The sequence below is a fragment of the Amphiura filiformis genome, chromosome 15 (assembly GCF_039555335.1).
Source record: "Amphiura filiformis chromosome 15, Afil_fr2py, whole genome shotgun sequence".
In the NCBI taxonomy this organism is placed as follows: domain Eukaryota; kingdom Metazoa; phylum Echinodermata; class Ophiuroidea; order Amphilepidida; family Amphiuridae; genus Amphiura; species Amphiura filiformis.
Window position 1 is genome coordinate 8,764,682 of NC_092642.1, and position 24,298 is coordinate 8,788,979.

The 24,298-nt window shown below is 35.1% G+C and overlaps 1 protein-coding gene across 2 annotated transcripts in view; it reads left to right on the forward strand.

Moving 5' to 3' along the window:
• LOC140171210 (insulin-like peptide receptor) overlaps nt 1–24,298 on the forward strand; it is a 173,705-nt gene that overhangs the window by 50,630 nt on the left and 98,777 nt on the right. The gene's annotated exons all lie outside the window — the stretch shown is intronic.

Consider the following 24,298-nt stretch of genomic DNA (forward strand, 5'->3'; position numbering starts at 1 on the left):
TCTTGTTCATAACTTGATATTTTGCAATAGATGCAGTATGGCACGATTACCCCGAATTGACTTAGACTTAACTGTGACTAGCTACAATATAGCATGTCGTCAGCCTGCTACGCTTTACAAGTGCCTTAGGAAGTCATTTTTTGTAATTTTGAGAACGAAGTACAATAAATGGTTCAAGCATGCATTTAAACATGTATATTCACCAATCTTTGCACAAGAACAAATGATAATGATAAAAATGAAAGGGAATAATCAGAAATAAAAAGGGTGATTACGTAACTAATGCATGCATGAACTACATTTTGTTCTTTGTTCTCAAAATTACACAAAATGACTTGGGCAATTAGCGTATTAGCGTAGCAGGCTGACGATGTGTGATCCTGAGACAAAGCAGCTTGCAGGTCACAAAAAAGTTTTTCTGTTCTTCTCTTCTCCCCACAAAATGCAAGAGGGAATGAATAGATCCTAATTTTACAGAACAGTAGAAACAACCAAGTTGATGGTAATACACATCAAAAGTACAGGGGAGCAAAAGCGTGGGGAAGCAAAGTGTTCAGTATAAACATATTTGCAACAAGTGCAGGGATGCAAGTTATCCGGAAATCCAGATAGTTTTCAATGTGGGGAAGTATTCCGGATTTAGTGGAAAAAAATGGGGGGGGGGGGGTGATCGTGATACTCCTGTGTCCTATTCCCCAATCACTCGCAATCACAAAAAAGCCTGTGCCCAGAGAAAGTGCTCTGTCATGTTTACCAAGTGGACACCCAAGGTTAAGAGTCCTAGGAACAGCAGAGCAATATTCCAAGCAATTCATTGATTTTCAAAAGTGATACTATCCCAAAGTACTGTATTTCGTCGAATAAACGCCCCCGGGGGCGTTACATTTTCCCAAGGGGGGGCGTTTATTAGAGGTCATTTTTAGCACGAAAATTCCCGTTAAAATCATTAGGTAAGCTTAAAAGTCACGCTAAAATGACGAACTATGACCTTTTGACACTGACTTTTGTTTCTTTTTCGGGTTCGGATGCAGATTTTCGCCATTTATTGCTGCTACTGGCGACCATGTGAGCAACTTGGTAAGCTTACTACACAAGATAGCATGGAAATATCGGAATTTTTGAAACATCTTGGTTGAAAAAAGTGGTGGGGGGCGTTTATTTGAGGGGGGCGACTATTTGACGAAATACGGTAGTTGCGTATAAATTCTATTTCATAAACTGATCAATGTTGATTCTGAGTCTTGATAAAATGTTACACAATCTGTTCAAAATCGTAATGATAAAAATTAATTTTTAAGGTTGCTGCTGAAACAACAAAAACCGGAAGTGTTTCCGGGTAATCTCCATATCTTTCCAATAAATCTGCATATTCTCTTCAACATCTTTGTAATTGAAACAAGAAAGTATAAGATGTAAAAAGAAAAGGTTCAATTTTGTTTTCCTGTTTGCTATGTTGATTAGTAATTTCAGCAAAGTGTTTTGATGTTTTCGCAAATTTCGCTTCAGAGAAATCAATCCAATTAATACTGAAAATGATACAAAAACAAATTATGTTTTTAAGAAAGTGTCTTAATTTGTTGTTGCATCCAAGGTGTTAGATTTCCGCTAAAGAGTTTTTGTTTTTCTCTCTTGAAGTAATTAGCCTATAATTAACAATTAATGATAATACACAATGAGCCGCGTAAATAATTCATGACTGAAAAAATTGCCCAATTAGGTAAGTGCTGTAAAAGTGGAAAATTTTGTGTGATTAATTTTTTTGCACTTTGCCAATTTGGAACTTTTCCACTTGTTTTTAAATTTGTTATTCTCAGTTTCCTTACATAGACCTATATCCAAGGAATATGTACATTGTTATTTTCGTGGTAGCAGCTTAGAACACTAAAAGTACGAAAATAAATGTATCGTGAAAATAAACACTTTTACAGTACATCCAGAATTAGTAGAACTTTACCAGGGTAGCGAAATTAAACCCAAAGGATTATTTTATTTTTGAAATCAAGATACAAACAAAACAGATTAATGATACAAATGATACTTGAAAACAAAATCTAATCTTTTCTGTGAACAAGCGAAGGACTAGATATTTTTAATTCTATTGAATTAGCTTTTTTTTAATTCCATTTAGCCCAATGTTTTAGTGGCATTAATTTTTTCACAGTTTTTTTTATTTATAGTTAAAAACATTTGCACATTATTACAACCCATTAGTCAAAACATTTTTAACCCCATGAGAACTAACTGCCGATTGGGCAAAATGAATACTATGTCCAATTTTGAACCAATCAAGGAGGGTATTAATAAGATCATCTGCAAATGCAAGTTTGACCATTTGTAGTTTAAAGCCTAGTCATAATTGGCAATTGAAATGAGCATTTCAAGTTATCAACCAATCAGAAATGCTGTTAGATGACCAGTAGTGTCCAGGGGGTTAACAGGCCTTTGAATTTGCAGTGTCAAAATTAATGGGGAAAAGTGCAAAAATAAATACTGCACAAAAATTTCCCATTTCACAGTACTGGTTTCTATCCATCTGTAATGACGTCCATTAAGAAGTTGTTTTTCATCCAAACTAGATTCATTTCATACCAATCATAGTAATAATTTCAAACAAAATGAAATAAAACCCTCATTTGTTGATGATGAAAACGTGATGGCACAGTGTTTGTGTGATGCCGTACAACCCATAGATGTTGTGTATGCCATGCTTGTTGTTTGCGTATCACCCGTATCTGTGGGCACTGTATGTATATTATCATTGTCCTATATTTGTCAATTTGTAGCGACAGAAGAATTGCCTGTATCGCATAACCCATTTACCACAAGTGCTGAAGACGATAGACATGTTTTATTGCTCTTTATTTCTTTCGTTTTCTTAATCTATCTCTCCTGTTTTGTTTAAAATACAAGTGTGGGAGTTGATGTCAGGAAGACTCCTGTAGTTTAATATTTTGACAAGAGAAAAATATCACCTGACACAAAGAGAGAGAATCAAAGGGGGAAAAATATAGGAAACCTGAACCACTATTACCACAAAGCAATTTAAGCGTATGACTCTATTTGATACATGTTTACCACATGAGCATCTTTATATGCTTCAAATGTTGCAATTTTATGCATTCAAACCCCTGAATATGAAGTCATAACGGACAACAATGATGAACATGACATCTATTCCTTGGCTCTGCACGATGAGAAAGCTTTGCATAGAACGCTGCATTTTCCCCACCGTGCTTTGGTTTGCAATCGGTGGAAGTAGATGGATGTCATTATGCATAAAGGCACAGTATTTGCAGACCAATTTGTGGAGGAGGTTGTTTACGTGTTTTGAGCTGATGCGGATGGGATGAGGAGAGGGAGCCAAGAAGCCAATGAACGACCACATTTGTTGCCATGGCAACCTGAATTGTTCCCAGAGAAGATTAATCTATAAACAAGTATTTTTAAATATGTTTTTATTTTAGTTCATCATCAAGAGCAAAACATGTTGACGATATAGGTTCACCTGCTTTTATACAATCATATTTTTTAACTTTTATCTACCATCTCTAAATATTGTTAACTGTTATGAGGATGACTAGGAATAAAGGTAATCTGATATCAATTAAGTATAATTAATATATGTCTAATCCATGCATTGATTTGATAGCTGAGTTTTGTCAACCGCATACCCATCTCAGGAAATGCTTTTCAGAATGGCTATAATGTAAAGATATTTTTGTGGAAGTAAAATGCTTTTGAGTGTAAATTATACCCTATTAAACTAAGAATTTTCTTTTAAATAGAAATTGTATTGGCTTAAAATTTTCTATCAAACTGTCTGTTTTGAATAATGAGGCCATTTTATCTGTAAACCATTAGTTTCAAGGTACTACATTGTAATACATATAGTTTTTAGAAAAGTTAATTTACTGAATCCATATTTCACCTATTTATATAGTTAAGTATTCCTTAGTAAGTATTTGAAACTCAAAAACATCCTTGTTTCTTGGTAGTATCATTTGTTTCTTGGTAGTATCATAATCACATGCATACCCCTAAAAACTGTGTTCAACCTAACTAATTATAGTTTGTTCGGCTTATTATTGACAAAAAAAATGAAACTCACAATATCGTGCATTGCTGAGACGAATATACCTTAGGTATATTCGTCTCAGGTGCATTGATATAGAAAAGCGCAAAAAGTAGCCTCAAATTAAATTTTGACTAGACTTTTGTACAAGCCAGAATTTTTGCGTTGGGCGCTCATATTATGACCTCATAGCGACATTATGTGGATAATGTGTGTACTTATGTTGGTATCACTAGACAGTGGAGACCCATAGCTATACATTCGTACCAAATATAATGGTATTATAATTTATAAATGATGTTTAGAAAATTAGGGGTGGGGTTGCAACAATCCCCCTACATCATGTATTTAGTATTTGTAGTTAAGTTTTATGTTCAAAAAGTGGTTCAGTAGGACAAGAGCGAAATGACTTATTTTTAGCATGAAATGTCAGCAGAATCACAAAAATGCCCATGAAAAATGCCCAGTTTGACTTTCAAAACAGTCAATATTTTAAAGGCAAGCACTCTCTTCAGATGATATACATGGTGAACACAGGGCACTAAACTACTAATTAGGACGAGTACTGTAAATTGTTTTTCTGAATACAGTGCATGGTGTGCTTACACTATGCCCTTCATTATTATGATTTGTTTGTTCAACAAGATTTCCCAATTAGGCCATGGCTATAGACTGAACAAACAAGAATAGTGGATTAGCCATATGTGTACAAGTTATGCAACACATTTATAAAATTAATAAAAATTCATTTGAATGAACACAGCTCTGCCAACAGTTGTAAGCGATCCGACCAAGATCATATTTAAAATACAACAAGAACGCGCAACATTGCATACTTCATGAAAATGCTAACCAATCGTGATTGAGTTTTATTCACTTCCATGTTAGTGACAGGGGCGTTCATCACACAGTGTACGCGGACAATCGTCATACTGTTGGCAGCTGTGTTCATCATCATTCAAATGAAAATTTTATTATTATAGTAGCTTTCTCTTTAGATTAGAAAAATCTTTCAAGGTTTTCCTTGCTTAATTTTTTAAAATGTAAACTATATAAAAAAGGGATGAGACGTGCTTGTAGCAAGGTCATATAACCACCGACTTTTTATTTTCTTTTTTCAAAATCAATTTATTTAAAAAACCAATCCAAAAAAAGTACAGATATTTAGGATTTTTGTCATTTTCCTCCAAACGTTAATGCCCATAATATTGATTTTTACCAGTTTAGGTTCATAAGGAAATGGTTAATATCCAGTGATTTTGGAACATGAAGTATATTTTTTTGTTTTATTTTAATTTTGAACAATTGGACTGGGATTAATCACCAAGAATTACTATAAGTTATTGTTTCACAGATGGTGTTGCATGCATGTAGCGATTTTTGAAATGAGAACTATAAAAGCTAAATAAATATCATTATATAATTACCGGTGTAGCAGCAGTAGACTGATCAATGCGTTTGATCGGAGTAAACAACATGACCTTGAGCGTGGCGAGCGAGGGAGGCAGGAGAGTCTGACAGGGAAGAGACCTGTCATTTCAGGGCAGTGGTTACAAAATATTTGTTTTCCATAATTTCTTCAAAATCCGACTTCTTGTCAGTATGGTCACAGTAATGTCTTCCACATGTAATATTTTAGTCTTACATGAAATAAATTGTGCAAGCGAAAGGCTTTGTTTATTTAGCCATGCCATCAAATTTCATTTTGTTATGATCATGTAGGCATAATTAAGAATGAGCAAATTTGGTACATCATAACAAAAAAACTCTTTCCAAAAATTTTGGTTTTGCTTTTTTCTTAATCTTGAGGCACCATTCCAAAAACGTTTTTTTTTAGTTTTTTTGATATTGGCCTTATTTTTGGAGATATTGACCATATAAGGCATCAAAATGAACTTTTTAAAATTCACAACCGCCTTTTTGCACAAAATGATGCCTAAAATTGGAAATAGACCAAAATATAAAAATATGAGAAAACCGTTTCTTAAGTCAATCATGCTTTTTATGAGGAGCATAATTGCTTACCTATAGATGCTGTATTTATTGAGTTATCGTGTACCTAAATCGTCATTTTACCGAGAAAATGAACATTGAAATAAAGGCCGTTGAAGTGGTCACATTTTGCACTTTGATCGAAGCTTACAGGAGAATGCGGCATTTCTTGTTTTTCTACCTTACATTACGTGAACATCGGGTAAATCCACAGCCCCTTGAGAAATTTGGGCGAAATCTATTCATATCTTGATGTTTAAATCGGGGGAAAGAACTTGAAAAAAATCACATTTTATCAGCTAAAATGGAGCCATTTGACCGCTAGGTTTTTGTGAAATCAGTGCTTCCGTGGTGTTTCCATAAGATGCGCCACGCATGCAGATAAGCATCGCGTATCGTATGCGTAGCGTATCTGTCGTTACCAAATTATGCGCGATGCGTTGTTGCTAGCAAAGTACCCTGCTGGTACAACAAAGATTTTCTTTCCTTTTAAATTTCAAACACGAGTGGAAGAGTGAAATAAAATCCTTAAAATATTGCAGTTGGAGTTTATAAATCGGGATTTTCATTCCTTGTATTTATAAAAAACATAACAAAGTACAAACATATAAAAAAAACTCAATTTCGCGAAAGAAACAATGTCTAGAGTACACAGCTGCGTTAAGTGAGACAGAGACTCTCATTGGCCAATTTTCTGAATTCATTTAGGAAAAATAAGAATTAATTTTTGATAAATTGAGAACAATACAAAAACTGCTTTTGTGCAAAATGGGGAAAGAACACACAGCAGTTATAACTTAAAAGCATTCAGCCAGCAGATTGTTTTCACCCGAGTTGACCGAAAAATTGTTTATGTATCGAGAAGATGTTTTTTAATAATGTTGTAATTCCCAAGTGCTCTCAACTGCAGCTATTTTTCATGACAAACACAAGTCAGTGAACTGTGCTAATGTTGCCACGATAACGGAATTTTAAAACATTGAAGCATTTGGCGCTCAATGCAATAATACTTTGATTGAATCTGAAAAAACAAAACAGGTTGAAAATTATGCAACTGCATGAAGTCAACAATATGCCTGAAAGGTAGAAATGAGTTGTTTTTATCAGACGGAGAATTGATTTTGGAATGTGGGCCTATGTGGCTATAAATGTCATGTAGTTTGTCTAGTTTTCCCTGTCTAAAGCAATGCTTGAAAATGGCTTTACATACACATTCAACTTGCTTTTAGCAAAACAGGTTTTCAAATAAACAAAGCAAACTTTAATGGAAAATCTTGATGAAACACAAAACATATAAATATACTGGGTTTCAGTATAATGAATGAACAAAAAGCAGATTTACAACAAGATCAGATATACATGTATACTAGTAAACTAAGGCCAAGTAAAAAAAAAACTGTTTCTCTTCCCGCCCGCAGCCCACACCAATTTTTGACGCTGCACAAATTGTTTTTGGTAATTTCAAAAATACTGTAAAAATTCCAGGAAAAAAGTTGTTACAAATAAATATATCATGCACCTATTGTTGTTTGTATCCATCATTTTTAACCATTTATCAATGAAAATGCACTATGCACTACATTATGAAACATATTAATACTAAACTTCATAAATATGATCAATAAGGTATGTCTTAGCAGCCATTTTATACATGGTAGCCATCTGAAAAACATAACAAAAACAACCCCAAAAAATTACAAATGATAAGGGCCTCCCTCACCGATTAAAAAAAAAAAATGCGGATGAGAAACACATTTTTTGATTTTTTTTCTTGGCCTAAACTATATTGACATGACCTGATCCGCTCAGGCTATAGACAGAAATTGTGAAAATAAAGTTATAACTGGTTGTTCAGACCTTTTTACTTTGATCATCATACTTAGACAGCGGAGAAAGCGACAACAAGATTTCTCCATGCCATCTTTGGCAAGTGTGACTATCTGTTCTGCTAATTAAAGGCCCATTCAGTGATTTGCTCATCCGGACGATCGTAAAAATCATCAAAATACAGATTTTGGTACATTTGTCATTGTCATAGATGTGCTTAGAACATAGCCTGCGAGTGGTTCAGCCGAAAGCCGTGTATTTTAAGACAAAATAAGACATTTTATACGAATCTGTAATTTAGATACTGACAGTATCTAAATTAGCTACATGTATTTGAATGGGGCTTCAACTTCGTCAGTACAGCAGCTGTTTTCTTCGTTTTTTGCCAAATTTGTTATTTAAAAAATACCAAATGACAATTTGAGTGACTTATCCTTCACTTTTAAGCAATTTATAAATAATTTTATTTTTTTTACACTTGCGCTGGGATTACTGAATGGGACTTTAACATTGCCTTCATCATACCGTAGCACATGTTGAATGTAGATTGAATACAATTTCAGGAGGTGCATAGAAATCTGTCATCTGTGCCATGAGTTGTTATCAGTTGTTCCTCTGGCAAAGGAAGGATGTGCTTATTCAGGAAGAATCACGGCTAGCGATTTCGTACACAGTGGATGAAAGGCTTACCGGTATTGATGTTTAAATCCCAAAGTCCGCATAGTTGGTTGCAAACGTTTTACATTTTGTAAATTTCCTTTATAAATTACTTGTTTATATAATATTTCCCCCTGTTTTTGCATGTATCTCAATATCATTAATATTGCTGACTTTAAGTTTTGTCTGATTGATTGGTTCAGATTGTATCACATAATTATTATAAAGTACTTTTGTAACCACTCATCTTTTGGGACACACCTCTTTAACCTAAATATATTGAATTGAGTACTTTAAAAACTGATAAGTGATATCACACAACTTGAGGTCAAAATGGAGATGAGGGCATTGTATTTTGCTGATTTATTTTACTGGAATATTGAGAAAAAATGATTTTCTTACAAGTGTAATGCAAACATTTTCATTTTGATAGGATAATGTAAGGGATGTGGCCAGGCCCATAGCCAAGATTGGGGGAGGATTGATTTTCAATTAATTATACATTAAGAAGTGGAGTAGTTTCATTATTTTGATTATCATTTTGGGGGATGCATCACACCCTCGGCTATGGCTTTGGATAATGCTGTGGATCTGGTCAGACCCCTTTAATAGATAAACTTAGAATAAAAGTAAGAGGAAGAAAGAACAAAAATGTGCCACAGCTATCTTCAGTAGATAGCACTACATATATCACCAGATTTACTTGACAAAAGTACACGGCACCTGCTTGTGAGTACTGGATTAAGTTGTCTCTAGAGCGAAATTATAAGGAAGCATGCAAAGCAAGAGCAGTAAATTAATTAGTAATGAAACCTTGATGTTTAATGTTTTAAATGACAAACATGCTGCACTGAAAAACAAGCAGTCATTGCTGGTCATGCATTTATGCCAGGAAAGTGCTGCACTGCAATAACAATTGAGTAGCTAGACTGAAAGACGTAAGCAAGAATATGAGATAGTGGGTTTTAAAAAGCTATGTGATAGATGAAGAATAACATGTACTATGCAGAATTTCTGCGTATATTGAAAAGGTGGAAATGTGTGTTATAATCGGTTCCCATTTGCTATTGGAATAAGTCAGGTGTCAAATTGTCATGCTTTTAATGTAATTTTGTAACAAAATAACAAAATCAAATAGCTTATAAAGGCATCAATTAAAAAAATAAAACAAGAAACTGATGAACACACAAATCCATAAAGACATGGTGCCAGATATATTACAGATAGACAAATTTTGTACTGGCCTTGACCATTTATATCACTTGGCGCGTAAACAACTCTTGTTTTATCGTCAGTAGATAGCAATGCATTGCACCGCAGCTCAGTTAGGCTTATTATTCGTCTTTTGACATGCTAAATTGCTTTAATCCAATTTATTGTTCAGCTGCACAACATGTGCCCTATATCCTAGTTTTAGTGCTATCTTCAGTAGATAGCTGCATGTGTTTGTGCTGTGTATTTGTGTCTGTGTGCATGGTGTAAGTACATTTTTATGTGTTGGGTTGGTGTGTAGGGGTGTATGTGCATGCAGGGTGGGTGGGTGTGTGTGCTGATAAAGTGAGACTGAGGGGGGATATACTGTGTGTCTTGATTGCTTTAAATTTACAGTCGGTAGGTAAAAGACGAGGAGATAAAGTGGGCTTGAAGAAAGATGTACAAAATCAAGAGCAGAGACACTGAAAAGAATAAATACAGAGCTAAACAAGAGTGTTTCAGTATAATCAGCAACAGCTTGAAATATGATGGGATTCCACCGCAGCCAGCGCTAGCTGCATATATTTGAGAGCCTCCCTCATGTGCTTTGATACCATTTGTTTACCATCACGATTTCCCAGGGCAGCGCTGGGCGCAGCCTCGACTACCCTGGCATCCGACACGCTTTTCTAATTCGCCTCCCAGCCCCAATTGCTGCTAACATAATCAATACTAGTATACTACGAGTGCCAGCCTGCAGTTTGTTTGATGAACCAGTTTCTCTTGCTGTTGTAGAAGCGGTAGTTCAAATGTAGGTCTGCCTGTCCAGAGGTTGCTTGACCCCGCAATATCTTTGTTGTGTTTTACTCTTCAATGAATCTAAAAGGGGGAGGTGTGATATGGTCAATGCCAGTATCATGCTTTATTAATTGATGGTAATTTCCTATGTGAAATGAAATATTAAGTATTTAAAAAAAAAAGGATGTTATTAAAACTGCTTTTTTAGCACAAGAAAAGAAAGAAATGTGATTTCTCCCCATCCCACCTCAAATCTCAAGCAATTGATTTGTTGTTGGTCCCTTCTCACCTTTGTGTCAAGGTTTTAATTATTTTGTCATTATTTGCAGCTCATTATTTTCTGGTCAATTTTCATAAAGTGTTGTGCTATCTTCAGTAGATAGCACTGCATCCCTAAATTTACTTGACACAAGTACAAGGCACCTGTTTAGAGCACTGGATTATGTTGTCTCTCTAGAGCACAATTATTAGGGGTTTATAGGAAAACCATTTCCAACAGTTTCATTATTTTCATATGTATTGCTTTATTTGGGGAAGCATAATTGGCCTCCAACTGGCAGAATTTTGCTTGAATGAGCTCCCGGATTTTACAGTGTTTTTCCAGGCATGATAGATCATGTAGCTACCCTGACATTTTTTTTCTCCACAAAAGTGTTAATTCATGTTCTACCTAGACTATGTGTAAGAATTCCAGTAGACACGATGACAGAGTCAGTGACTTCTCCTCATCCTCATTTTACATGTAAACAGCGTCCATGTCTCGGCAAAAGTTGATGTGTTTACAAACAAGGGCTTTAATGGTCTGCCATGGCTGAAGTTACACTAACTCATGTGCGGGCTCGCTTTTTATCGTGTGGAGAGGTAAAAAAAATGAAACAGGAAAAAAGGAACGGTGGCAAAAAAAATTGATGATAGCTCACATGTGCAGAGAAATCAATCAGATAATTAACAAAATGGTGCCACCATAGAGTGCTGCTATTTACCAAGCTGGAAAACTGGCATGTGCGTGAGGTGCTGTCATAATAGCTCTGTCAATAGAAAGGGTCCATACATGGCTCGTGTCGTTTGTCGTCCTTAGCCTTTTATACTAGACGGACGGACGGGCAAGGAACAATGTTCAGATATATGTACATGTAGGACTTCAGAGTAGAGCAAATCAAATTATGCCAAGGCAAGACTTATTGTCAACTGTTATGTCTGCTGCTGCATGCTATCATTGGTAGATAAGTCATGTGTTTAGAAAAACCAAAAGTCACATGACCTTCGCGTACACACATATAGCAGGAGCATTTTAGCAACTCACAGTGCTCTTATTTTGATTAAATATGTGGTGTCTCAAATAAATTGTTTCTAGTCACATAGATTCAGAAAAATGAATAGTGTAATAATTAAGTCCACAATTTCCTTCAATATATAAGTTTAACAGTGATAAATACCATTTAGAAACCCATTTGATATCAATATCATTATGATTATGATTATCATAAAGTAGCAGCAAAAGCGAATAGTGGAGCAAAAATAGTGTTTCTATATTGTAATTTGAGCTGTTCAGTAAGTGGTGATGTGATATTAAACACCTGTGTTTGGAAATTTGTGAAATATACATCCAAATTGTTATGGAATTAGACTGGTAAAATTAAATATATTATACTTCAAAATTATTATTTATAGAGAGGGAGCGAAAGCAGCTGAAAGAGAAAGTTGATAGAGAAAGTGAGAAATTGGGCCAAAATAAAATAAATGCATGTTTCCGGTAACCTGCCCGTCCCTGTTTTTGGCGCTGCAAAAAAATATATATGCCATTTGGGGGGAAAATAACATTTTTCTCTAGTCGTCTGTGTCGCAATTCTGATGGAAGTTGTCGGAAGTCACATTTATTATATTTTTCCCCACAACTTTCTGCCATTAAGAAATAGAGTTGAATTTAAATAGATAAATACTTGCTAGAAAATACTTTTTGCTTTACATTTTTATCGTTATCAGGGTATTGATATTTAGGCTAATTTTTTTCCTTTCTTCCATCCCAATTTTTTCAGAGCATGTTACTGGAAATAAAATTTAAAAGGCCTTGTAGAAAAGAGAGAGAGAGAGAGAAAGAAGAGTGGTGTATGTTACCGTCCAAGTAAAAACCTTATCTATTTCTATTTTTATAAACTAAAATTATTCCAGAGTACTGGAATATCTAAAGATTACCCAGTCAAAATGTCAGTTAAAAAATCATAAAATCATAATAATATGAGTGTTTACCTCATTAAATGTGAAATAACTGCTATCACAGGGAGCTATATTGCATTGTTGTTTGTGTTTTAGGGACTTGGAGCACTTTTATGGAGCCAGAGTGCCACCAGAACTGTACGCTTGAATAAAAAATATATAAATTGGTCTGCCAGGAGGTAAATTATTATGATGAATTTGTCTGCAATGTATCATTAAACATGGAAATTGTGCATTTTAATGTATTGGATTGAAAAATAAATTACGGTCGTACTCATCATAATACTAGTAGGGCCAAAAATAGAATTGGTTCACGCAGGAGGTAAACACTTGCGGAGTATTTTCATCCATGTAGACGGACTTGGAGCTTTGACGTTCCAAGAGAAATTTAGCCCACCGCAACCCCCCAAGATATTTAGGTGGTTTTTTTTCGTTGTACCTTCAGCACACTGAGCAAACAACACAAGCAGTCGACATATAGCAATTAATGTTACAACACAGTCCAACTTGTTTATTTAATATTAACCTAACCATAAAAAAATCTTACAAAGAGGGGTTTTGTCGGAACCTCCAAAACTTGGAGCTTTGACGTTCCAAGAGAAACGTAGCCCACCGCAACCCCCAAGATATTTAGGGTTTTTTTTCGTTGAACCTTCAGCACACTGAGCAAACAACACAAGCAGTCGAAATATAGCCATTAATGTTACAACACAGTCCAACTTGTTTATTTCATATTAAGGGCTGGGGTATGAACGCTTGGACAGTATTTATTTTGGGACATTAGAGCACATCAGACATATCGAATTGCATTCTGAATACGAAGAATGTCCTTCTGATATCAAATAATTTTGATTTTTTGAAATTCGCAATTTAATACACATTTTATGGCAAATCATTAAAATTGATATTTTTGATATTTAACAGTACTCGAAGTAAACTTTATAAATCTGATGATTTATACTTAACGTGTATGTAGGTGGAATGAAAAGAATTGAAAATTTTAAACTTAATTATTGAAGATATGGATTTTTTCCCAAAAAAAAAAAAAAAATTAGGTCTTTTTGGGAAAAAAAAAATCTATATCTTCAATATGAAAGGTCAAAATTTTCAATTGACCGTCGGCTTTTCCTCCCTGCTACATACACTTTAAGAATATATCATTAGATTTATATAATTTACTTCGAGGACTGTTATATATCAAAATTTGAAAAATATCAAATTTTTATAATTTGTCATAAAATTTGTATTTATATTGTGATTTTCAAAAATGAAAATTATTTGATATCAGAAAGACATGCTTCAGATTCAGAATGCAATTCGATAGGTCTGAGGTGCTCTCATGTCCCACAAAAAATACTGTCGAAACGCAATAAACGCCATTTTAGATCCCTTAACCTAACCATAAAAAAATCTTACAAAGAGGGGTTTTTGTCGGAACCTCCAAGCACTCCTGCGCACATAGCAAACTAACTCAAGCAGTTGACATAAATGGCCATTAACGTTACAACACAGTCCAACAAGTTTAACATTTATGAGTATTTCCTATTATGGCCACATATGTGACATGATCAAGAGGAATGAGTCGGATGTCGGTAATATTGTTTTTGAGATTGACAAAAACAGTGTTCAAATTTCTTTTGTTTTATATTGTTTTCAGCCATTGATAAATTGCTCATAACTCGGTAACCAGATGTCCGATTTTGATGGGGTTTGCATCAAAATGTATTTAATGTAACATTCATAAACTGCCAGAAAATTATGTAAAAAACTTCTAATTGAAAATTGCCGACATGTGACTCATTCCTGTTGATATACTTGTTGATCATTTAGCATATTTATCGTTTATTGAAGCACATATCCTGGAAAGAAAGCAAGCAGCAAGCTACGCAAATATTTTTTTTAAAATCACTTAAAGTCCCTTTAAAGCTGCTAGTTCAAAGTAAAATGATTGTTTTTAACCTCCATCACTTTGGTTGATAACAAGAAGTCACTTCATAAGAAGCGGTTATGCAGACGTAAATCTGAACGAAGATAAGTGCCTCGAGGGATTTCACTTAACAACTGATATAAATAAAAAATAATAATATTGAAGAAAATTATTTGATGAAGGGCCGTAGCAACGTCTTTCATACCAGGAAAAATAATATGTAGAGATATATGGTGATGGGAAACATTAGATCTAGAAAATTGTTTCTTACTACTAGTACTAGGTTGTAGTAAAACAGGATAATCTTTATAATGGCAACTTGTTTTCCAATTTCCACAGCAGCAAGAACCAACTTCAGCTTAAAATTAAAACCCCAACATTATTGTCATATCATGTAAATGTAATTTAAACAATAGGCCTTGTTAAAGACCAATGATTTAGACAATTAGCAAAATCTAATTTTACCAATTAAAAAAATTGAAATTTAGATCTGCACAAACTATCCAGGTTTGCTATTTTTAACTGTCAGAGTACTCTGAAATTGAGATACATTTTTGATGGCAATTTGAAGGATGTTTTTCACTTTCCACTGGTTTTGTGACGTACATGTGCCTGAGTATCTGTTGATGCAATACGTTTACAGTTTAATCTCAAGTGTTTGTTAGGACAAGCTGGCAATGTATCAAGAACATCAAGGATTTTGGTCCCAATTTTTCGAGTATAATCATGCTGAAATGAAAAGAAGTGCTCACAATGATAATAATGATGTTGAGGCACTTCACATGAGATGACAAGATGGTTTAATCATGGATTGAATATTAATTTTGGTCCTGGCAATATTTAGGGAGTGATGGAGTACACAATAATTTGTGGCTGGTGTGGTGGGATGGGTAAAGTAGCTATCACAATAATGCAAAATTTGCTTCCCCCCATGCCATGTGCATGTGCCGAGCATTATGAGTAGTCCATATTTAAACCTTTGAGCTTGATTCTGAGTTTCCTGCCTCACCCGTGTGTGTTTGAATTCATATTGTGATTTTTCAAAAATTTAAAATTATAATGTGTGTTTTTGCTGAGGGGAAATGAATTCTTGCATTTTTTTAATACTCTGAAATGCAATCAGAATTTGTTTTAGTCTTCGCATACTTCACCTGCTGGAGCAATGGAGCATGCCTCCTTTCATTAGGCCTAAAAAAACTTGTTTGATTGGCGTAACATAAAAAAAAAATTAGGGTAGGTAGGTCGAAATTCTTTCTTTTTTTTTTTTTTTAAGCTGTAAATTTCGTTTGATAAAGGCTTTGGAACTTTTTTCTTCTTTTTCAATAAAAATTTATTTATTTATTTTTTTGCCAAAAAAAAAGTTAGTGTTGGGCCTAATTTTAGGGTAGGTCAGGTTACGCGAATCAAACAAGTTTTTTTAGGCCTTATTTTGTAAATTGGCATATAGAAGAGGACGCTTAATTCTGTATTTTGACTGATATTGATAATGAAACTGGAAAGAATACTGCAAATGTTTTCTGAAAATATGTAACAGGGAACTCATAAAGTGCAAAGGGTGTTATTGCATCATATTCTAATTGTGTGCAATGATTATGCACTAATTAACAGTAAATCTCACCCGCAGACAAATTCATGCTTACATTTGCATGATTTAGATCTACTTGGCAAAATTTAAAATTTATAAAAGAAACTGACCGTGATAAGAAAACAAACGTTGTCACAATATTTCAATATTGGAGTAACAGTAAACTTACTCGTGATATTAGGCAAAGTTTACATTTGCATTAAATCCTTGCCATTAAGTTGTTTTTATGTTTATTAATGATTTTATTTTTATCCTAGTCATATAAAGATAAGTTGTGTACATTAAAAATGGTTCATACATACTCACGATATAACGACGTTTCTGATTGGATTTGCGCCCTTTTTTGCTGGTCATAAATACCGTTTATGACCAGTACGCAGGGCATAAACAAGCTGTGTCACGCAGCGTTGGAACCCAATTAACACGATCCACGATTTGCCAGTGTTATGCGTACGCGCATGTCACCGCGCCCCATCTCACGCCAAGAAGCACAAGATGACGCGATCACGCGTTGACTCGGCCGCTGACCTCACATGAGCCGAGCTGCTTCCTGCAAGTAGGCCTACTCATTTCTTCCAATTTATGAAGGAAAACGGTATGGAAATGTTATTTAAACCCTTATTATTTTCATCTGTATTGAATTGCTAAGAATGTTGGGTATGTATGAGGGGTTCATTCATAGGATTTGGAGATGATCGCTGTTTATGCCCTCGGCTCACGCCACGAGCATAAACAGCGATCATGCCCTCAATCCTATGAATGAACCCCTAATTTATGGATAAGTCTATCAAATATGCACACATTGATGAAGATGAAGAAGCTGTACTTACTGATTTTCTTTTTGAAAGATAAATGTGTTCATTTTATTTTATGTATTTTATGTAATTAATGCCACTGGCGCGTTGCAATTTCCAAAGTGGGCATTAAAGAGTGTTTTGCAATGATAGTACTGTCTGACAGTGCTGCGGTGCTCCACAAACAATACAGAACCCGAAAGTAGTGCTAGATGATGAGATGCTGACCATGTGAATGCTCTCATCATTCATTTATCATAATCGTGTCATAATCAGGAAATTAGGGACACGATGATGAAAATATCCTAGTGTGGATTGCGTCTATTTCCTACTTGAGCATGACAGGCATTTTGTGATTTCAAAATTGGCCATGCATTTTGAGGACATAGCACTTGCTGTCCGTGTTATTTTTATTTTTATTGATGGTTCGGATGAATTTCTATTTATTATTTTCTTGTGACAGCAAGTCATTAATCAAACATCTTGAAAACAAACAAACAATCAAGGCCTTGAAAAACATCAATAAAATTTCTAAGAACTTTAAGGAATATTGTAGGCTCATTTGGAATAGTATTTCCTGTATAAAGTACATTGGTCTGTACCATTATGAAGACTGCAGAAATCAGCAGAATTATGTAAGAAATCAGGTGCAATGTACTAGAGGTCTAGCTATGCATAAATATTGCATACAGGTGTTGGAGTGAGTGTTTACAGTCTTGATGTACTGTATTGTCTGTAATAAATGCACCACTACCCCAGTGGAGTGCTATTTGAAGGTGGCATTTATTAGAAGCAAATTTTCAATGAAAAATTGGGGCAAAAACTTCTGTTTCTTTCCGGGTCTTTCTGTTTATTATCTGTAAATAGTTTACCAAAATTATTTCTATTTAAAGCGACCAAAAATAATCACCCTGTGTTACATGTACGGGCGGACAGACTTTTCAAGTAGAGTCGGTCGGGCTAGATATTTTATTTTTTCTTTCTGGATGCTAAAATGCCCCTAAAAATGAGATATTTGAAAATGTGAAAAAATCAATCACTTTTGGCAAAAAATGGCTGATTTTATATGGATTTTAGCCAAATTTTTAAAAAAATCTCCCAAAATGCAAAATCTAGGTCACGTTCTTCCAGGGTCTATGGTAAAACAGGGTGTTTTTTTGTTGTTGTTACCTGAAGTACATTTTATGCAAAAAGTGTGATTTACTTTGTCTGTAATCCCACTATAATTTGGCAATCCCTGGATGGATTTTTCCAAATTGTGAATTCTTTTAAAATCAAAATGATCCCAGCATCTGTGAAAAAAATCACCCCCACCTCAAAAAAAATTAACCGAAATATGTTTTGGCCTATCTAATCACATATTTGTTGTAGCCTTACATACTGTACTCCCATCCCATCACACACACACACACAACATGATTGTAAATGTAAACTCAATAACACCGGAAACAACGAAGGTGATAAATAACACCAAAATAGCAGATATTTTGAACTGCCTGAATTCCCCCGCTGTAGTCTACCCATTTCCGTGTTCTCTATTTTGTCCTCTAGATCTGATAGGATGTTGTTCGCTTCATTTTCTCAAGTGGGTGTAGCGCAACCTGTCCTGCTCAGAGAATATTCATTTTCAAAATTTTATGAATCGTTTTATTTGCCCAAAACCTGGTAAATGTTCCATTTCTATTGATTGTATCACACCATTGATCATCTATAGCATTGCATGAAACTGAAGCAGGGGAAAGCCTATTTTGTTTCAATCAAGGTACAGCGATTTGTCACGCTGTACTGAATTGTCAGAAACGGTGAATAATATCGCATGTTGAAAAATATTGAAATAGGATATTTATATAAATGCAATTAGGGAGAAAAACAACTGAGACATTTGCGGAGTTCTTGCCCGCTATTTTATTTATAAAGATGGGGATTTGCAACAGCCATCCAAGCAAGGTTGGTCGTTAAAATATTCATGTAAACGTATGCTAGAAGATAATAGGGATATATCTGTACCTAAAACAATTAATAATGGAATTAAGTGATCTGTTGTTGTTTTGCAGTTTCAAGTAGCGGATATGAAAATGTGAACTGTGACTTAGCAATTGGTGAATAATGGAACCCATTATGCTCATGGGAATGCTTACGTTGAAAATAATTTTTACAAGACAAAATATTTCTAGTGTATTTGATTGGGATTGATTTTGCAGTAATTGATTATAAATTAAGTGATGTTATGAATTCTGTGATGTCAAAGGGTAATAGCAAGAAAAAAACATGTCTGCCATGACCATGCCTCGTAAAATAGGGAATCGGGAACCTTATTCCCAGGGAATATTGGTGTTTGACTTCTCCAAATAAGATTACATGAGGAATGGTTAAAACTATTGTTTCTTTTCATGGGAAATAATACTTTTTTCAAGGCCTGGACATTAGATATGCAAATTTGAATGATTCAGTCATATTAATATTTGGGTTGTAAAAAGTTATCAACACGCTTAAGTCGGATTCAGACTCTACATCGCAGCTGAAATCTGAGCCAGATTTTTATAAGCTCGGAGGTGAAAATTTTCATCTTGCGGTGGAAATTCCGTTCGCGATCAGCATTGATTTTTGTTCTGCTTTTTGGCATCGCGCTGCGCCATGCACATTTGTGATTGGCTGCTGGAAAATCAAGGTCCGCAGAATGACCATAAAATGAGATGCAGACCCACATGCATTTTGCGATGAAATTGAAATGTGCATTTTAATTTCATCTCGCGTTAAAAGCATCGCAGCATCAAATTCGCACTGCGATGTGGAGTCTGAATGGGTAGGGAATGTCAGATATCTACCAAAGTACAATACGATACAGGTTGAGAGGTGAGGTGTTAAAGAGCATTTTTCACACCGTTCCCATTTTGTCAACTTCACAAAATGCACCATCATCACCTACCTACCATGATCAAATAACCAGGGGCGTAGCAAGAGCATCAGGGGCCTTGGACAAGGAGCAATACGGGCCCTTTTAACCAGGGCAGGATTTACCTTATGGGGGCCCTGGGCTAGGCCAAAATTTGGAGGCCCCGAACTCACGTGCCGAGGAAGGCATGTGCACTCAAGTCAGTGGCCAAGTTTTGGTTTACGTATAATATAGAGGGGGATTAACATATTTTGTTCCGATGTTACTAGGACAAATGCGCGCAACGCACACGAAAAAATTCAATTTCAAACTATTTTAACCCAAGATCAACATGAATTTTGCTATTTTAATGTGCGTGAGAAGCGCGGAAAATTTTAAAATTTTGCCCTATTTTGGCCAAAAACATGCTGTTATTTTGGGTTAAAGTAAAGGTGCATAGGGCAATTTTTGGGGCCTTGGACCCGGGCCCAATGGTAAATCTGGCCCTGCTCTCCATTATCAGCCCTTATTTAATTTTTGCTTTTGTGCTCGGGGCCCCTCAAACTTCGGGGCCGTTCCCCCTGCTTGCTACACCCCTGCAAATAACCATGTGTAATAAGTGTTGGAAAACTAAATGATGGATATATTTGTAATAGGCCTATAGTTTTAGACTTATGACCAAAACATTACATCAATATAATTTCATTTAAGGATAATTAAGCATGATTTGTATATACTGCACATGACAAAGGCTTGTTATTTTCATGACATATGCACATCCTAAGTGCAAGTACCAATTACAAGCATTGCAATATTCTTGTTGTTGCATCATGAAAGCACTGTTTTGTGTCCTCTAAAAATTTGAATGCATGCATCTACGATGAAAATATTCAAATTGTCACTTCTGAGTGGAAAAAAAATCCTCATATATATGAGAAATGCATTTGAAATCTGTTGGCATGAATCAATTCATTAAGTCACTTTGTCAGTGTTGGGTTAACATTGTCGCCGTTTTCACGCCAGCCTGGAGCGGCTCTATAGCAGCAGCAGGATACAGTAGAAACTGTACATCAATGATACAACACATATTCATCTCTGATGTTCACAAACAACACTATCACGTTACACCTTGATTGGTGATATTATACCCACTGCCTCGTTTCTTCACATTCACTTGTTGTGAGTGAGCGTTCATTCACTCAGTCTCTCTCTCTGTATGCGGTGATCAACTGAATGTGTGCATACTTGTGTAAATGGGTAGTTCTCACTTTGAAATAGTGTAAAATTGGCAAGCAGATATATATTACTTTACACATGGGAATTTATCATTCTTGGGAATATCCATCTATCTACCTATCTTCTGTTGCTCTTTCATTACAGAAGAACATGTTCAATTTTAAGAATTTGTTCAGAAAACAGGCTACATAAATGGCTTTATATTTTAAATGTGTATTTAATGGGCCCCATTTTTCGCAAATTGGCTTATCTGTTTTGTATGTATGTGGGGGTGGTTGCATGTGTGTCAAAATAACAATTCACAATGAAGGACTTGTTCCATCTGGTAACGATTGATGAAGTGTTGCGCCATTGGATTTCTGAGGGTGAAAAGCGTTCAAAAATAACATTTTATTTCACAATTTTTATTATATTTTCAAATAATGAAGACAAATTGCCATTGGTAAAACATAATGGACTAAAACCGGTCACTTTTCAAAGGGGTAACCTGATACCAACTAGTAGTGAGCTGTTGATACATGTAGTATAGGCGGCATACCGCGGAAACATGGCATGTTGCCTCAGGAGATCGACGCTAAGTCAGGTACCACGTGAGCAAACTCAAAAATAGCGCAAACAGCGCGAGCGTACACAAAGAAACTTCGCGTGTAAGATAAGCCGGCGTCAGCTGAATTCGAGTACGCTTAGAGGGCACAGGCATGGAAAATTCCAATCTGTGTATTAATAATCTAAGATAGGCGGTATTAAAAAATTGTATACTGCCCAACACTAGTTATCATTTCACCAATTGAACCATTTCAGACAGACTGGGCTGTCAGCGCAAGCGCCATGACAAGATTGATGACTTGTCTACTATGATTTGATATTAAAAATGATGGTTATTTATTTCTTCTTGGTTGATATTGTAACAAAAAAATTATATTAATAATGAACAAAGCTGATGTATTAAAAAGTCAATGTCAGTTGAAATTTAATTAATTACCATACTGACGCGGGTATAGTCCCACCTTCGAGTAAAGTCCCACCCCCCCAAAAAAAACAACTTTTTTTTTCCAAGTTATTTATTTTTTCGGTTTTGTAGTGTCCCTGGACCTATCTTCATTAGTAAGTCACATCACTAGCATATAGCTGTAGGCCCTGGGACACTACAAAACCGAAAAAAAAAAAAAAAAAAAAAAAAATTTCTTTATGAAATTCAAGTATAGTCCCCCCAATTTGAAAAATGTTCACCTAAAAAGCGGGGTGGGACTATACTCGAAATCAATCTGGTAATTTAAGGCCTTCTTAATTTAATAGTTTGTCTCAAAGCCCTTCCCAAGTTTAGGTTTTTTTGTTTTTTTTAACTGTGAGATGAGCTTCTTGACAAGAATATGCTACAGAATGCGCACACATAGTTTCACTGTGTTCAAGACAAGCCTGATTCAAGTTGATGAATTTTATTGAGATTTGCAACTTTTTTTACATCTCAGACATGAGATTTTTGTTTGATGGATTTTGGGGGAAAATAACAGTGTCCTCCAGGGGAAATTTTGGCAATTGGAAGGAAATTTTGCCTCCTTAAATAATTTGAACATTGTGCTGGGGGGATGTTGCTATTTTTGTGGGAAAGTTTGATTATCTTCTCAGGAATTATTTGTTCTAGGCCAGCATATGCTTTGTACTGAGTTTATCCTAAAGACTGAACCTAACATTACAGACATGAAAGTTTCAACATGTTTTGTCTTGTTATGTGTTAGCCTTTAGCCAGCTATACTTGATAGCTGCCCCTACAGGTAAAATGCCCATCTAACATGTTTTTCTGTATTTTTCATTATTTTAAGCTCTTGTTATTGTGTCTGATTTTTTTTGTGATAAACAATCACCTGTCAGTGTTGTTTTTCCCATTTGTATGTACTTTATGAAGGCAACGTCCATGCGAGTGTTTTGAATAACATAATAATGCGTGGTAGATGGATGTGCCCTCCGGTAGTAATTTATGTTTCTTAATGATGTATGTAGTATAGTGCTAGACTTCAGGGAGTTTTCATAAAATTTTAAAAGCAAAATGATTTAAATTATAAATCTTGTTGTTGGAAGTTGATTAAATTTTGTGTTATTTTTTGTCTTGTACAAGTCTTTTGAGTGTCATGGTGCTTTGTTTAAATCAAATATATTTGCTTTTCAGTCATGGTTATCTGTCTGTTGAAATACCCAGCTAGGACATCAATTTTCATCAAAATTTTGAGTAACAGAATTTCACATAGGCCTACATGTTGATTTCTTGTAATTCATTGACTTGATCAAATAGTTGTGTACATTTAAATATTTATATGATTTGGAGTGTAGATGAACTTCAAAACATTCATTGGAGCTCATAAAATGCCATGATTTTACTCATTGAGACATGTTCTTGTTGTCTAGTTGAAACCTGGGAAACAAGTGTGTATGGTTATGACCTATACCACAATGCACATGGGGTCCATTTTGATGCCCACATTGAAGCCCAGGAGAATGTCATTAGATTTAAAATAGAAATAAGTTTCATTCAATTCAGCTGTGATTGTAAAATTTATAATTCCTTACAATAATGAAAATAATAAACAAACAATGAAAATGAAATAACAAGCTCAACTTGTAATAAGAAATGTCACTAATTAGTTGTTGTTTGAAACTGCTGGATACTGTGTATTGAGGTTCATGACCAGGTTAAAAGGGGTTGCCAGAACTACACCAAATTTGGGCTCATGTTTGTTTGTTTTGAGGTGCACCAAGTTACAAAGGGTTGCCAGAATATTCTGAATATCTGTATGATGATCTTAGAGATCCTGCTCGGTTCACTTGCTGCTTATTTCGCTCGCTATTTGTTTGTCAAATCTACATGTATGCAGGTTTCTATGTCCATCAGAAACCTGATCTATAAAAGTGAAAATTGGGTGCCTTTTCAATGTGAAAAACCCTTCATAATGATTAAAAGCCTCGGCAATACCGGTCACCAGCTGATTTGAACAAATAAGGGTCTTGGAGTCAAACATGTCTCCATTCCCGCTGATAGCGGAGAGTGGTATTTGCAGAAAAAGAAAAATTCACACGATTATACACGTAGTGCCGAGTTTTGAGGTTTCTTACTCCCTTGAAAAAACATGAGTTGTGA